This window comes from Lycorma delicatula, chromosome 13 (genome assembly GCF_047948215.1).
Source record: "Lycorma delicatula isolate Av1 chromosome 13, ASM4794821v1, whole genome shotgun sequence".
In the NCBI taxonomy this organism is placed as follows: domain Eukaryota; kingdom Metazoa; phylum Arthropoda; class Insecta; order Hemiptera; family Fulgoridae; genus Lycorma; species Lycorma delicatula.
The window spans coordinates 23,131,429-23,145,592 of NC_134467.1; the positions used below are offsets into that span (position 1 = coordinate 23,131,429).

The following is a 14,164-nucleotide window of genomic DNA, read 5'->3' on the forward strand; positions in this document are numbered from 1 at the left end:
CTGAGGCCTAAAATTGCTTCCCTTGTCCCTATACTTTTCCTGAAACCAAATCGGTCTTCTCCTAACACTTCTTCCACTCTCCTCTCAATTCTTCTGTATAGAATTCTAGTTAAGATTTTTGATGCATGACTAGTTAAACTAATTGTTCTGTATTCTTCACATTTATCTGCCCCTGTTTTCTTTGGTATCATGACTAGAACACTTTTTTTGAAGTCTGACGGAAATTCCCCTTTTTCATAAATAAAGTTTTTATATTTATAAAAGTTATAAACTTATATTTATAAGTTTTTCTTTACCAAAAACTTATCAATTGAGAATCCAGTGTGACAAGGTGAATTATCATGATGCAGCATCCAGTTGTTTTTGATGGCTGGTCTCACGCGGGCAGCTCTTTCCCTCAGTTTTTCAAGAATTTTTCGGTAAACTTATTGATTTACAGTCTGTCCTGTAGGCAAAAACTCCTTATGGACAATGCCATTACTATGGAAGAAACAAATTGGCACGGTTTTGATTTTTTTATTTGCTCATTTTTACTTTTTTGGGACGTGGTGAAGTGTGCTACTCCTTTCTCTGGCTATTTGTTTCTGGGCCGTACTGAAATATCCAAGATTCATCACCAGTAATAACATTTTTTTTAGAAAATCAGAATCGGTTTCAATTCGCCCAGAAGATCGCGACACACTTACCCCTGTTGTTTTTCTGTAGAACATCGAGGTTTTTTGGGACTAATTTTGCACAAATATTTTCATATAAAATTTTGATGGTCTGTGGTACCTTTTCGAATCCAATTTTTCTGCAATCATTCTGACAGTTAATCGCCGATCGTACCGTATAAAGTTTGATTCGCTCAACGTTGTCGTCCATTTTTGACGTTAACGGTCTTCCAGAGCGTGGATCGTCCGCAACTGATTCCCGGCCATCTGAAAATGCTTTAAACCGACTAAAAACTTGGGCTCGTGACAGAGCGTCATTTCCATATGCGCTTTTCAATTTTTAAAAAGTTTCAATAACATTCTCACAGAATTTAACAAAGAATGTGATTGCATAAAGTTTCTCATAATTAGTACCACATATTTTTGTAACGCACAAGAAAAACTCGTTTCACGAAAAGTTTGTTTACGTCTCACGTGGCAACAATAGACTAAAAATATTAATACCTAATATAAATCCTTAGTTTTGCCACTTTGGGTGTCAGAAAACAATGAATCTCATTACTTTATTTACAGACCGTGTATAGTTATAGAATCATAATACTTGTACATGTGAATTTTTCAGGTTGCTTTGTGTATGTGTTTGTGTGTGTGTGTTTTATTAATGAAAACAGCGAGTAAAGTGTTTATTAAAGAATAATTATTTGATTAACGTAATAAGCGTTGCAAAACACATTAAGTACTCAAAGAAGTAATTTGTGTACACAACTTGTTTACGTTTTAAATAACAGAAAAATTCTTACGTAAATTCTTAAAATTTGACGTAAATTATTTTACAGACATTACTTTTTTTCAAATTGTGTAAATAGAATTAAGAAAAACATGTTATTTGTTTGTTAAAAAAGAAACGTTTATAATTTTTCTTCGTTACCAACTTACGGTCGGTTATCTGTTCTACGGCAGGTCCCTTATGTTTAAGATCCTGTCCACAACAACCATGATTTTATTACGAGGTCAACATTTTATTAATCTTATGTATTTTTGAGTAATGATTTTGTAATAAAATCTGAATTTCTCTAACACATCTGTTTTTTTTTGTTGGTAATTGTCCTTCATATTTTCCAGGAAGAACAAGTCCTTCAACAATGCAAGAGCAACATAACATTTATCTATTTTATTTATTATAGAAGTTCCTAAATAGACTATATTTGAGCTGATATTTAGCAATTATAAACAGGTATTGTATTATTTACAAAGTAACTAAAACGATTACAAATGATACTACAGATACGATACATATAACTTTTTTACTTTCCAGTCAAGACAGCTGTAGCTCTAGAAGGGAAAGTATTGTAATCGGTCCAATTGGGTCGTATGCGGTTTCCCTGGGATGGAAATTTTCCAGATGTATGCGCGCTCCATCGATGTATGTACTCCAGATGTATGTACTCCATCGATTTCGATCATCTCGATTTGGTAAAGGTTGGTCGAAATTGATGGATATATAGAAGTGTCAGATTACTTCTATATATGGGGCACTGATGCCATTAAATTTTCAACTTAAAATGTGAAGGAGATTTGGTTTGCTTGGCATTTCTCCCGCCACCACCCCATTCGGTCGCCCTAACGCATAAGACCGAATGTTTGTGCCACAAACGGCTATTGATCCTCGGAAACAGTTTAGCGACCTAAATAGCTCCTAGAGCTTACCTAATAGCGTGAGCGGAATAAGCGCGGTGTCATACACCACCGGCATATGTGTCCCAACCGCTCACTTGTCATATATTTACTAAAAAGGGTAGGCGAACCCGTCAACTACTAAAAATATATATATGACATCCATAAATTATAATTTACTTTGTCTAGACAGTAATTCGCTGCCACGCCTAGGTCGCTGAATGCCAGCAAGTACCTGTACACCGTAATTGGAGCCTTAATTGGTTAGTGGTCAGCTATATATTTTAAGGTTAGCTTCCGATAGCGGTGCGGCAGGAGTCTTCCCTTAGGTAAACTACTGATGTCGGTTGACATTACAACCGCATCAAGAAACTCCCACACGGCCCGACAATGCGACTCTCGCCACATTGCCTCACCGCTTATGATTGGCCAATTTTCTCCTTGACCTCTAACTTCCAGGGTGGCCTGGTCTCTGCCCCCCCCCCCCAAAAGCAGGGCAGTCAAACATCAGGTGTTCATTTGACTTGACCTCCCCACAGACGCACAGCTCATCAGCTGCCAGGCGGAACCGAAACAGACATTGGTTCAAATTAACATGGTTGATGAGCACCTAGGCACCCGTTGCCCTTAAAACCGAACTGGAGGCATACCATCCCCCCCAGATGCTGTATAAATTTGTACGGGGATCTTCCCTTAGTCGTGATGTCAAATTCCAGCTTCCATGTTTCCATCGCGAGGCTCTGCATACTCTTCCGCAGGCGGGAGATAGGCGACTGAACGAAATTTAGATCCGGTGCATTATGATCACCATTCCGCTCCGGTACTGGCTCGAAACCGCATCCCAAATACCTCGGTCTCTCCACCTCTTCACAATCACCACCTGGCTGCCCGAACTTTCACCATTAAATAGAGTGGGAGAGCCTTTCCCAATACGGTGGTAGCCTCCTAAGAGATTCTATTAAAAACATCAGTGCATACAATTAAGGCTCTGCGCTGGGCACTCCTTAAATTTTGAACAAGTGCTCTATTCTTATCCAACGTATGCGCCCAAACGGGCGCCGCGTAAGAGGACCTTTCTTTCGAAGACACCTCGGTACACCATGTACATTTGACGGCCAAACAACCCATAGTCTTTCCGAGCAATCCTTCTAAGTTTGTGCGTCACTGAGACGGCGTTCGCCGCTACTTGCATAATGTGGTTGCTAAATAGCAACTTCTCATAAAAAAAAAACACCTAGGCACTTACGAACTCTCACTCGGCTGATTACACAGCCTTTATACTTAGTTAGGGTGTTTCGACTGTACGATAATTTGTCTGCACCCTTGAGAAGCATAAACTTCGTCTTGGGCACAGAAATATTTAAATTTTGAATGTCCATCCAGCCCTCCGCGGTTGACAAGGCCGCTTGCGCTCGATCTTCAGCTGCGGTCGTGAATTATCCCGAAGTAAAAGAAGATAATCATCGGTGAAAGCCTGGGACGTGACCCCTTCTGGGAATGTCAATTCCAGAAACCTATCAAATACCAGGTTCTACAGTAGAGGACAGAGAACGGAATCCTGCGGACTTCCCTTGATAACGGATTTTTTTCACAACTACGTGCGCATCTTTAAACAGAGCCGTACGATTAGACAAATAGTCACACACTACGGCCTGCAGGGCTACGAGAACATTGCGGCGTTCCAACTCATTGAGGAGAGAACTCAAATATTAGGAAGGACATGCTACCTCTGTGTCTATAAAAATCGCCAAAACGTATTTACAGTCGGCGCTTTCCACCTCGGCAAAAGCATTTGAGATGCAATCATCGGTGCCCAACCCTTTCGTGAAGCAACACTAACAATTATGCTAGATAATATTAGAAGAAAAAATAAAATATAAAAATTAAAGATTGATTGTTTAGTTATCGTTTTCTTTTTAAACAGAAAAAACATTTCACACGTATTTGTTCTTCAAATATATTATTCCCTATACCTTCTACGGGGAAAATGTATAGTTAGTACAGGGTGTCCCATATAAAACGCAACCCAACCTTATATTGGTAGGTATTGAAATAATAAAAAGGCATGTGTAAATGTAAATTTTATTATTACCATCTATTACCTTACATTTAGAGTAAATGTTGGAAGTGGTCGCCATCTTCTTTAATACAAGCTTCAATTCTTTTTACAGCGTTTCTTGCAACTTTTTTCAAAGTTAGTGGCTAGATATTTAATACAGCTTGTTCAATATTGACTTTCAATTGTTCAAGTGTTCGTGGTTTGTTGCTGTAGGCTTTTTCTTTGAGGTAACCCCATAGAAAAAAATCTGGAGATCTTGGTGGCCACAAGCCTCGACAGATAACACGATTACCAAAGAATTCCTCGACGAGATCAGAAGTTGAACCTGCGTAGTGCGATGTCGCACCATCATGTTGTAGCCGGGAGTGTGTCTTCCTCTTCCAAGAGTACAATGAACTGAAATAAAATATCCTGATATCGTTCTGCATTAATGGTGTACTCGAAAAAAATAGGACCGATTATTTTCTTCCGCGATATCGCGCACCATACGCCCGACTTCTGCGGGTGTAATTGTTTTTGGTGATAAAACTTGGGGATTTACAGCTCCAAATTCTATAGTTTTGGCTGTTTACGTAGCCATCCAAATGAAACCGTGCTTCATCTGTGAAAAATAACGAATCCGTAACTTTAATTCCCTCGCGCAGAAATCGACGGAACCGTTGAAAATATTGTAGCCGTTTTTCTTTGTCGGGCTCAAGAAGTCTATGAACCGTTTGAATGCGATAAGGTCGTAATTGTAATCGTTTGGTCGCCCGATGAACAGTCGATTTAGACCAATTAATTTCAGCAGACAAGCGTCTGATCGATTTATTTGGCGAGGCGAGTAATCGGTGTTTGATTTCAATGACTGTACTGTATTCAACACCAACGCAGATCTTTTGTATTCCTTGATATTAACAGAACCGGTCTCTCTAAATTTTGCGACTAACCTTAATATTGATGTTTTGTTAGGAGCCGGTTTATCTGGGTACTTATGGCGAAACAAATCTTGCACTGCAACCGCCGATTTCGTACTGAAGTACGACTCGACAATGAAAACACTTTCATCTAGCGAAAACACCATCTTGTCTCTAGCAATACACTGAACGTTATGATTGCATTGTTGTTACTATCGGTAGTGTTATACTGCGTCGCCGCGATGTTCAGATGTTGGACGAGTCCATTTCAGTAACGAGTAGGGGGGTAAGCTTGACTTTCATGGATGAGCGATTGATGGGTTGCGTTTTATATGGGACACCCTGTAGAATAAAATATACACATTAACGCAGGAAAATTAAATGGAAAAAATTTTCATTAAGTGATTGTTGAAAGAAATACTAAGGTCTTTTCTCTATAGATAACAATATTCCAGTGTTTGACGGTAAAAATAGATTATTACGTCAGAATTCTTTCGGACAATATTAATTTTCATGAAGATTAAATTAAGCTTATCTAACCCTCTGCTTCAAAACTTATATATTCCTGATGTGTGCTTTTTGTTTTTGGGGTTGGAAAGCTTGTTAAAAAAATCAAAAAACTATAGATTTAAACGTTTGATAGATTGAAATCCTGTTTAAATATGTAGAATAATAAACATTCTTTTACGTTGTGGAAATATAATCTATGATGGTTTACTACGTTTCAACCCTTAAAAACCACCCCTTATGATGAAATATTAAAAAAAATATTAGTTTTCAACAGTTTGAAATGTTTTAATGATGCATTTATAATGAATTAAAATTTTTTACTGTTTATATTATAATTTTAAGATTTACTGCAACGTTTCAACCCTTAATAACCAAGGAATTTCAAAGGCTACAAGGTATGTATAGTTCAAATTCTTTGAGCCCTTCGTTTTTGAAATTTTTGATTTTAAAGGGCTTGGAGAAGATGGTCCTTGAACTCCAATGCAAACTTCTAACGGTGATATCTCAATCAATTTTTTATTCTACGGAAATAAAAAATTTTCAGTAAAAAAATATAAATTTTTATATTCCAATATTTTTGATGTATTTTCTTTAATTTTTGAACTACTGTGAGAAAAGAAAGCAAAAAACTTTTCAAATTTGAATCAACCTTTTTTCTAATGTAGGCATTTTCAACCGGTTAAACTTCTAAAACATATTCTTAGTACTTAAATAAAGGAAACTGAAAAGAGGACTACGGTTCTTGCGGAAGAGTCATTTGTTTCATAGCAGATTTTTTTTCTCCGCGAAAACGAGTTTATTTTATTTTATTTCTATCATAACTCCGTTGGTTTTCATGCTAATGATTGTTACTAAAGCTAATTTTAAAGGTCTTTTAAGTATTTTGAAAACTATTCTATAAGTTTTCTAGGAAAAATTTAACGATGAAAGGTTAGACTTCAGTTTTCAGTGAATGAAAAATTACCTTCGACGAGACATAAATCGGTTCGTATTGCATCTACAGAAATAAAAGAAAAACCAATTTCTTTGTTATTTTGTAAGCTTCATTTTAGATACTAATGTTTTTGAAAAAAAAACGTATGGTTTTTCAGTTATTCGTGAAAAATCAACATTCACAATCACGAATAAATCAAAAAGTATTGATTCTACAAAAGATTTTTGTAGAACATTTTATGATTAAAATTTTATTCTTCCATTGATTTCTGTGGTATTTTGAATACAATAATTTCAACCCCTGAGAAGGGGTGGCATCCACCTCCAGGAGAAAAGCACTCATAAACACTATATAAATTTTGTTCCTTGAGCTATTCCCTAATTACATTCTACATTTCACGTCAATCAGTTTTGTCCAAAAGAATTCTGAGCGAAAAACCGTCAAACAGTGGACTATAATATAATTAAACGAGCGATAATATAATTTTTTTTTTCTAGTTTATAAAAGAGTCTGTTTTTAAACTGTAACGTGTACAGTAGTAGGTATTTAAGATATGTTATTTCCATTAATATTTGTTTGCATTGTTTTTACGTAAGAACGTACATATACAGGATTGTATATTTATTTTTCACGTAAGAGACAAGTACATTCTTTAATGTGATCAGTTACAAAAGCAAGTGTTATAATTATTACTTTGTTCTGACGATACTGCATCAAGTTGAGGTTACCAGCGATCTGAATTGGAGTTCAAGTAATTATTATTCTTACGTTATTACTAATATTCACCATATTTAATTTAAAAATATATTAAATTCTTTTAAATAATTAATTAATATTTTGATTTACAATTAATTTAAAAGTAATAATTAAATTAAATAAGAATGATTTAATCCAATACGTATTGATTTAATATTTAATTTTAATGATAGATGTACATTTAAAAGAATATATATATATATATATACTAGCGGACCCGACGCGGCATTATTCTGTAATAAATGCAAACACATAAACATAAGTAACTTAATTAAGTTAAAATTAGCAGAAATGTGTTCTAAATTTCATTAAAATGACTATTAGTATGATATTATCAGTTTGTGATTGTTGTATTATTGTAATGGGTTTATTGATTAATTAATATTTATTTTCACTAAATATTGAGATGTTGAATTAAAAATTCGAAACGTCGTAAAATTAATAATTAGTGTAATTAATAAATTTTCATCCACATTACTACTAATTTTCACTTAACATCATTCTAAAAAAGTACCTCCTACATATTTTTTATTTATTTAATAATTTTGATGTTTCATAACCATGTAACAGCTTAATTAATTAATAAAAAAAAAAAAATTAAAGCGCTGTAAAAAACCAACGTAGTTAAAATTTTAGTAGAAATTTTTATCATTTTTCTCATTCTTTATTTTAACATCTATTTTACCAAATTTGAGATAATTGTAAATTAAAAATAATTTTAGAAAACTTTTTATAAAATTAATCAGCTAAAACATTATAAATTAAATTTTTTAAATATACTTGTAAATTATAATTATTATAAGTAACTTATATTTTAATTTATTTTACAAACTTAAATTTTTATTTTCAAAGAGCCATTCAATACTTCATAAGTTGCATAGAATCAAATGAGAACTGACAATTTAAATTTGTAGGTTAAGTTGATTGTTATTTAGTTTTGTTTGTGGGCGAAAAACACCTGGGCATTATCATCGCCCGGTAATTATTATTAAAAGGGTAAAATAACTCCAAAATAATAAACCATACAAGTTGTAAACGTAATATTAACCATACAATAAAAATTTACTAAAACAAGCCAAGAAGGCAAAATAAAAACCAAAACTAATACCACAGACAAAGTTGATAAAATATAAAAGCAAAAATAATAGAATAAAGAAAGGATAAAAACTTACCTAACTCCGATGGGTTGTGCAAAAATCCCCTCCCCGGATAGTAAAATTAAACACATAGAACCAAAAAATCAAATCGAAAATAAAGGTTAAAATTATTAAAAAACTCTCCTTACAGAAAAACATATATAAGTATATTAAATCCTTTGCAGTAACCCAGTACTATGCAAAAAGAGAAACATCCGTACCAAAATCCCGCCATCATTGCACAAGATATCACGAATGCTGCTGGGTATATTAAACTGACGACGCAACGCCGCATATGCACGAGAATGTGGTGTACAGTCATGCGGCAGTTGCATCGTGTGCACAGGGGCGGGTCTCCTCCTGACATTAGATATTCGTGTGTGATCCTAGTATGCCCCAACCGTAACCGGCAGAGGACGACTTCCTCATGACGAGAGTTCCTGCAAGAGGAGCCCCACGGCAACACTGAATCTTTAATCCGTCGAAGTTTATTATCGACAGCAGCAGTCCAGCCACTTTGCCACCTCGCTCGCAGTGATTGTTTTATATGATTGATAAAATTAAAGGTAGTAACTCAGGTGGTGAAAGGAGGCTGAATACACGCTTTTTTCGCAGCAGAATCTGCCCTCTCGTTACCTAGAATTCCAACGTGGCTAGGGATCCAGCAAAAACCTACCCCCCTGTTTCGTTTAACTAAGCTATTTTATCATAAATGCCAACGACGACAGGATGTCCGGAATAAAGGTTTTCCAACGCCTGGAGAGCACTGTGCGAGTCACTGCAAATAAAAATGCTCCTATAGTTAGGGCCAACGATACTTAGAGCCCTATTCACAGGGAGTAGTTCCGCGGTGAACACACTCGTAACACCGGATAGGCCAAACATATAAGTCTGTTCATCGAAAACAAAAGCACAACCAACGTTACCGTCATGTTTCGACCCATCAATGTATATCACCACGTCTGGGTTCGACTTGTTGAGGAGAAACTGAAACATCTGCTGGAAAACAATAGGTGGCGTTGATCGTTTATCATATGTTGTAAGATCAAACGTAAAATTTACATGGTTTATTCTCCACGGGGGATTCGAGCACGGACATGATGGAAAGAACGAGGGAGTGCCAACATTCATACGCTGCAGCAGACGTCGTGTACGGACACCCACAGGCGCAGTACAACGTGGACGGTCCTCATCCTTCCTCAAATTAGGATTCCTAATAACTGGGTCAAAAGCTGGGTGATTCGGCTGTCCGCTGAGACGGGCAAAATAAGACAACAAAAGGTGGTCTCCCAAAGTGATGGCTCGCCACTGTCTACAAGTAAGCTTGCGATAGGGCTCGATGTAAACGCACCTGTGGCAAGCCGAAGAAAAGAATGATGCACACCGTCCAGCATCTTAAGTTCGGTTTGACGAGCTGAAAAATAGGCGACACAACCATAATCCAAACGGGAACTAACAAGGGAGTAGTAAAAACGTAACATACACGACCGATCGGCCCCCCAGTTGGTGTTACTAAGGACCCGCATCATATCCAAAAGTTTGGAACACTTTGTCCTCAATTCCCTTATATGTGTGACCCAGGTAAGACGGCTATCAAAAAGCAAACCCAGTAAAAACCTGACGTAAGTAGAGACAGCAATAAGCTCTCTGTTCAGAAAAACCCGCGGATTAGAAGGGTTCCGTAGCCGAGAAAAGACTACACATAGTTATTGAATGCACGTGTATACATCATTAAAATTCATGAAAAATCATGTAAAATACTCACTTCAATACTACACCTTACAAATTTGCACAATGTACATTGTTTAAATTAAACTTTAAAACGTTATTTCAATAAATAAAAATATAATATAATATTTCTCAATACGCGCACAATTCTAAACGCGATCGCAGTACTGCCTACTTGTTACTTAATCAGTTGTGATTTTGTTTACATTGGCAACGGCCATACGGGCTCTTTGTGATTGGTCGTTGTGTTTGACAGCGGCCACCTTGCATTGATCTGATTAGTTTTCCTTTGTTTACGTTTCCATCTGATTTATTAGCCTCGTATTTATTAAAAAACTGTTTTCTCGCGATTTTTTTTAACATATTAATACCACAAAATTACGAAATATTTTTCTCAATTTGATCGCAGCACCAACTGTCAAGACAAACTAAAATAGAATATTATTTAATATTCGATACTGCGATGGTTGCGCAGTCTGCCGGATCCAATGTAAAACATTCCAAAATCAACAACTACTTATAAATAAAAAATTAATTTAAAAAACTATTTTCCAGTGGACCAAATTGTGAATATTCGAGTCCCCTTGAACACACATTTCATCAAAATCGGTCCAGCCGTTTAGGAGTAGTTCAGTGACATGCACACGCACACAGAAATATATATATAAAGATATGCAAAAACAAAAATTTTAGTTTTAATGAATTACTGATTGTTATTTTATGGATTTATTATTAAAATTTATAGCCTTAGAACAAACAAATTGAATTTCACGACCAATAAATATTTTTTTGTTTATAGCCATATAATTTACTTCATACCACATTTTTCCTTTTTTAATTAAACTAGTATGACCTTTACGAATCGTAATCCGTGATGTAATATTGTACATACCTTAATATTGTTAAGTGTAACCCTCAATTTTTATCGTTAAATTCGATTTTACCCATCGAATTTATTTCCGTTTTATTTATTCCTTTTTTAATAAAACTAGTATAATCTCTTGTAAACTAATACTTTTATTTTTTTATTTACAGAAAAAAAATTTTCTCACAATTTAGACGTGATAGCGTGGTGATTCGCGTATTTATGTTTAGAGTTTGTCCAGTCCAGATGGATCGATTTTAATAATTATTAGTGTATTTTTGACAATATTTATGTGTAAAAAAGTATATAAATTCAATATGTCAGCCGGAAATATAAATTACGCATATCGCTGAAAAGGGGAGGTTATGGGCCATGGATTGGTACCCCCCCGTTGACCAGTGCCGAGCGAGCGAAGACTGTTTCGGGGGCGTCGCAAAACTGGCACGCCGCGCTCAGTGAACGATGCCGACGGCGTGAGTACCTCTACCTTATTACGTCTAGTATCTTACTTCTCACATGAAGTAACGTTACTAGGCAGGTGTCTTCCCCTAATGGTTTGGGATGTCCTGCTAGGAGAACATTTAGTGCTCAAACCGTTTTACCTTATCTCATATATCCAAGACATGTTGACGAAAAAGCAAACCGATGCTTTTTCCAAGGCGAGACCAATGTTGAACAAAATTGTCGTCGAAATAAATATCATGTACCGTTCAGTGACTGTTTTGTTAAAATTAAATTTAGTACGCAGTCAATGTCTCGTTTTTATTTCAATCCCATACACTAAAAATCACTCGCTGACATAGAGACCGACCAACTTATCTGTAGAATAGCCAAATGAAGGAACTAAAATTCTCCATCGGAAATTTTCTGTTTTGTTTAAAAAAAATACAACGGTGGTTATCCCGTTTAACTCTTGGTCGGTCTGTAACTAGGAGGAACTTCATCCAAGGTCTGTAAAGTTGCACATTAAACTAACAAATGTGTTCCCTGAGACAGCTCCACCCGATTTTTTTTTATGAGTGTTCAGAGACGTATTCGCTGAACTTCAGGAACCGATTCAGGACACCAAAATGATCAAAACAATTCATATCGACGGTCCTATTTTGCTTTGTTTTCCTGTTGGACGTAATTTTGTCCAACAGGAAAACAAAGTCCAACAGTTTTTGTTATTCAACAAAAACTTACCTTTCAAGAAAGGGAAAACCTATTTTAATTAAATTTTGGAAATTTAAGTGTCCTGTTGTAAAAATAAAAAAAATTGAAAACATCACCTTTCAAAATTTCAAAATGGCGCCCATTTTAATTTTTCAATCTTAAATATCTTTGCAATTATTTGTTTGATTAAATTTTTACTTATTACAAAATTTATTTATTTATTTTTTTTTTTTGTCTTCAGTCATTTGTCTGGTTTGATGCAGCTCTCCAAGATTCCCTATCTAGTGCTAGTCGTTTCATTTCAGTATACCCTCTACATCCTACATCCCCAACAATTTGTTTTACATACTCCAAACGTGGCCTGCCTACACAATTTTTCCCTTCTACCTGTCCTTCCAATATTAAAGCGACTATTCCAGGATGCCTTAGTATGTGGCCTATAAGTCTGTCTCTTCTTTTAACTATATTTTTCCAAACGCTTCTTTCTTCATCTATTTGCCACAATCTCTTCATTTGTCACTTTATCCAGCCGTCTGATTTTTAACATTCTCCTATAGCACCGCATTTCAAAAGCTTCTAATCTTTTCTTCTCAGATACTCCGATCGTCCAAGTTTCACTTCCATATAAAGCGACACTCCAAACATACACTTTCAAAAATCTTTTCCTGAGATTTAAATTAATTTTTGATGTAAACAAATTATATTTCTTACTGAAGGCTCGTTTAGCTTGTGCTATTCGGCATTTTATATCGCTCCTGCTTCGTCCATCTTTAGTAATTTTACTTCCCAAATAACAAAATTCTTCTACCTCCATAATCTTTTCTCCCCCTATTTTCACATTCAGTGGTCCATCTTTGTTATTTCTACTACATTTCATTACTTTTGTTTTGTTCTTGTTTATTTTCATGCGATAGTTCTTGCGTAGGACTTCATCTATGCCGTTCATTGTTTCTTCTAATTCCTTTTTACTCTCGGCTAGAATAACTATATCATCAGCAAATCGTAGCATCTTTATCTTTTCACCTTGTACTGTTACTCCGAATCTAAATTGTTCTTTAACATCATTAACTGCTAGTTCCATGTAAAGATTAAAACGTAACGGAGATAGGGAACATCCTTGTCGGACTCCCTTTCTTATTAAGGCTTCTTTCTTATGTTCTTCAATTGTTATTGTTGCTGTTTGGTTCCTGTACATGTTAGCAATTGTTCTTCTATCTCTGTATTTGAACCCTAATTTTTTTTAAAATGTTGAACATTTTATTCCAATCTACGTTATCGAAAGCCTTTTCTAGGTCTATAAATGCCAAGTATGTTGGTTTGTTTTTCTTTAATCTTCTTCTACTATTAATCTGAGGCCTAAAATTGCTTCCCTTGTCCCTATACTTTTCCTGAAACGAAATTGGTCTTCTCCTAACACTTCTTCCACTCTCCTCTCAATTCTTCTGTATAAAATTCTAGTTAAGATTTTTGATGCATGACTAGTTAAACTAATTGTTCTATATTCTTCACATTTATTGCCCCTGCTTTCTTTGGTATCATAACTATAACACTTTTTTTGAAGTCTGACGGAAATTCCCCTTTTTCATAAATATTAAACACCAGTTTGTATAATCTATCAATCGCTTCCTCACCTGCACTGTGCAAAAAATTTATTAAGCATTTCATTTTGAACAAAATGACTGCTCAGTTGTTAAAAAATCCATTTACAAACAATCGAGTTATTGCAGATAATTAACCTGGCAGTACGCTTGCTCATCGTAATGCAAGCTGATAATTTCTTACCTGTTTTTATTTCCTC

General features: G+C 35.4%; 1 protein-coding gene and 1 long non-coding RNA gene across 2 annotated transcripts in view; one reads left to right on the forward strand and one right to left on the reverse strand.

Annotated features, from left to right (window-relative positions):
- Positions 1-14,164, reverse strand: part of LOC142333720 (uncharacterized) — a 93,071-nt gene that overhangs the window by 22,243 nt on the left and 56,664 nt on the right. The gene's annotated exons all lie outside the window — the stretch shown is intronic.
- The window catches only part of LOC142333719 (ectonucleoside triphosphate diphosphohydrolase 5-like), a 65,806-nt gene continuing 58,966 nt past the window's right edge, over positions 7,325-14,164 (forward strand). The window contains exon 1 of the mRNA XM_075381162.1: positions 7,325-7,477. The gene's annotated coding sequence lies outside the window, so the exon portion shown is untranslated. The remainder of the gene's footprint in view (positions 7,478-14,164) is intronic.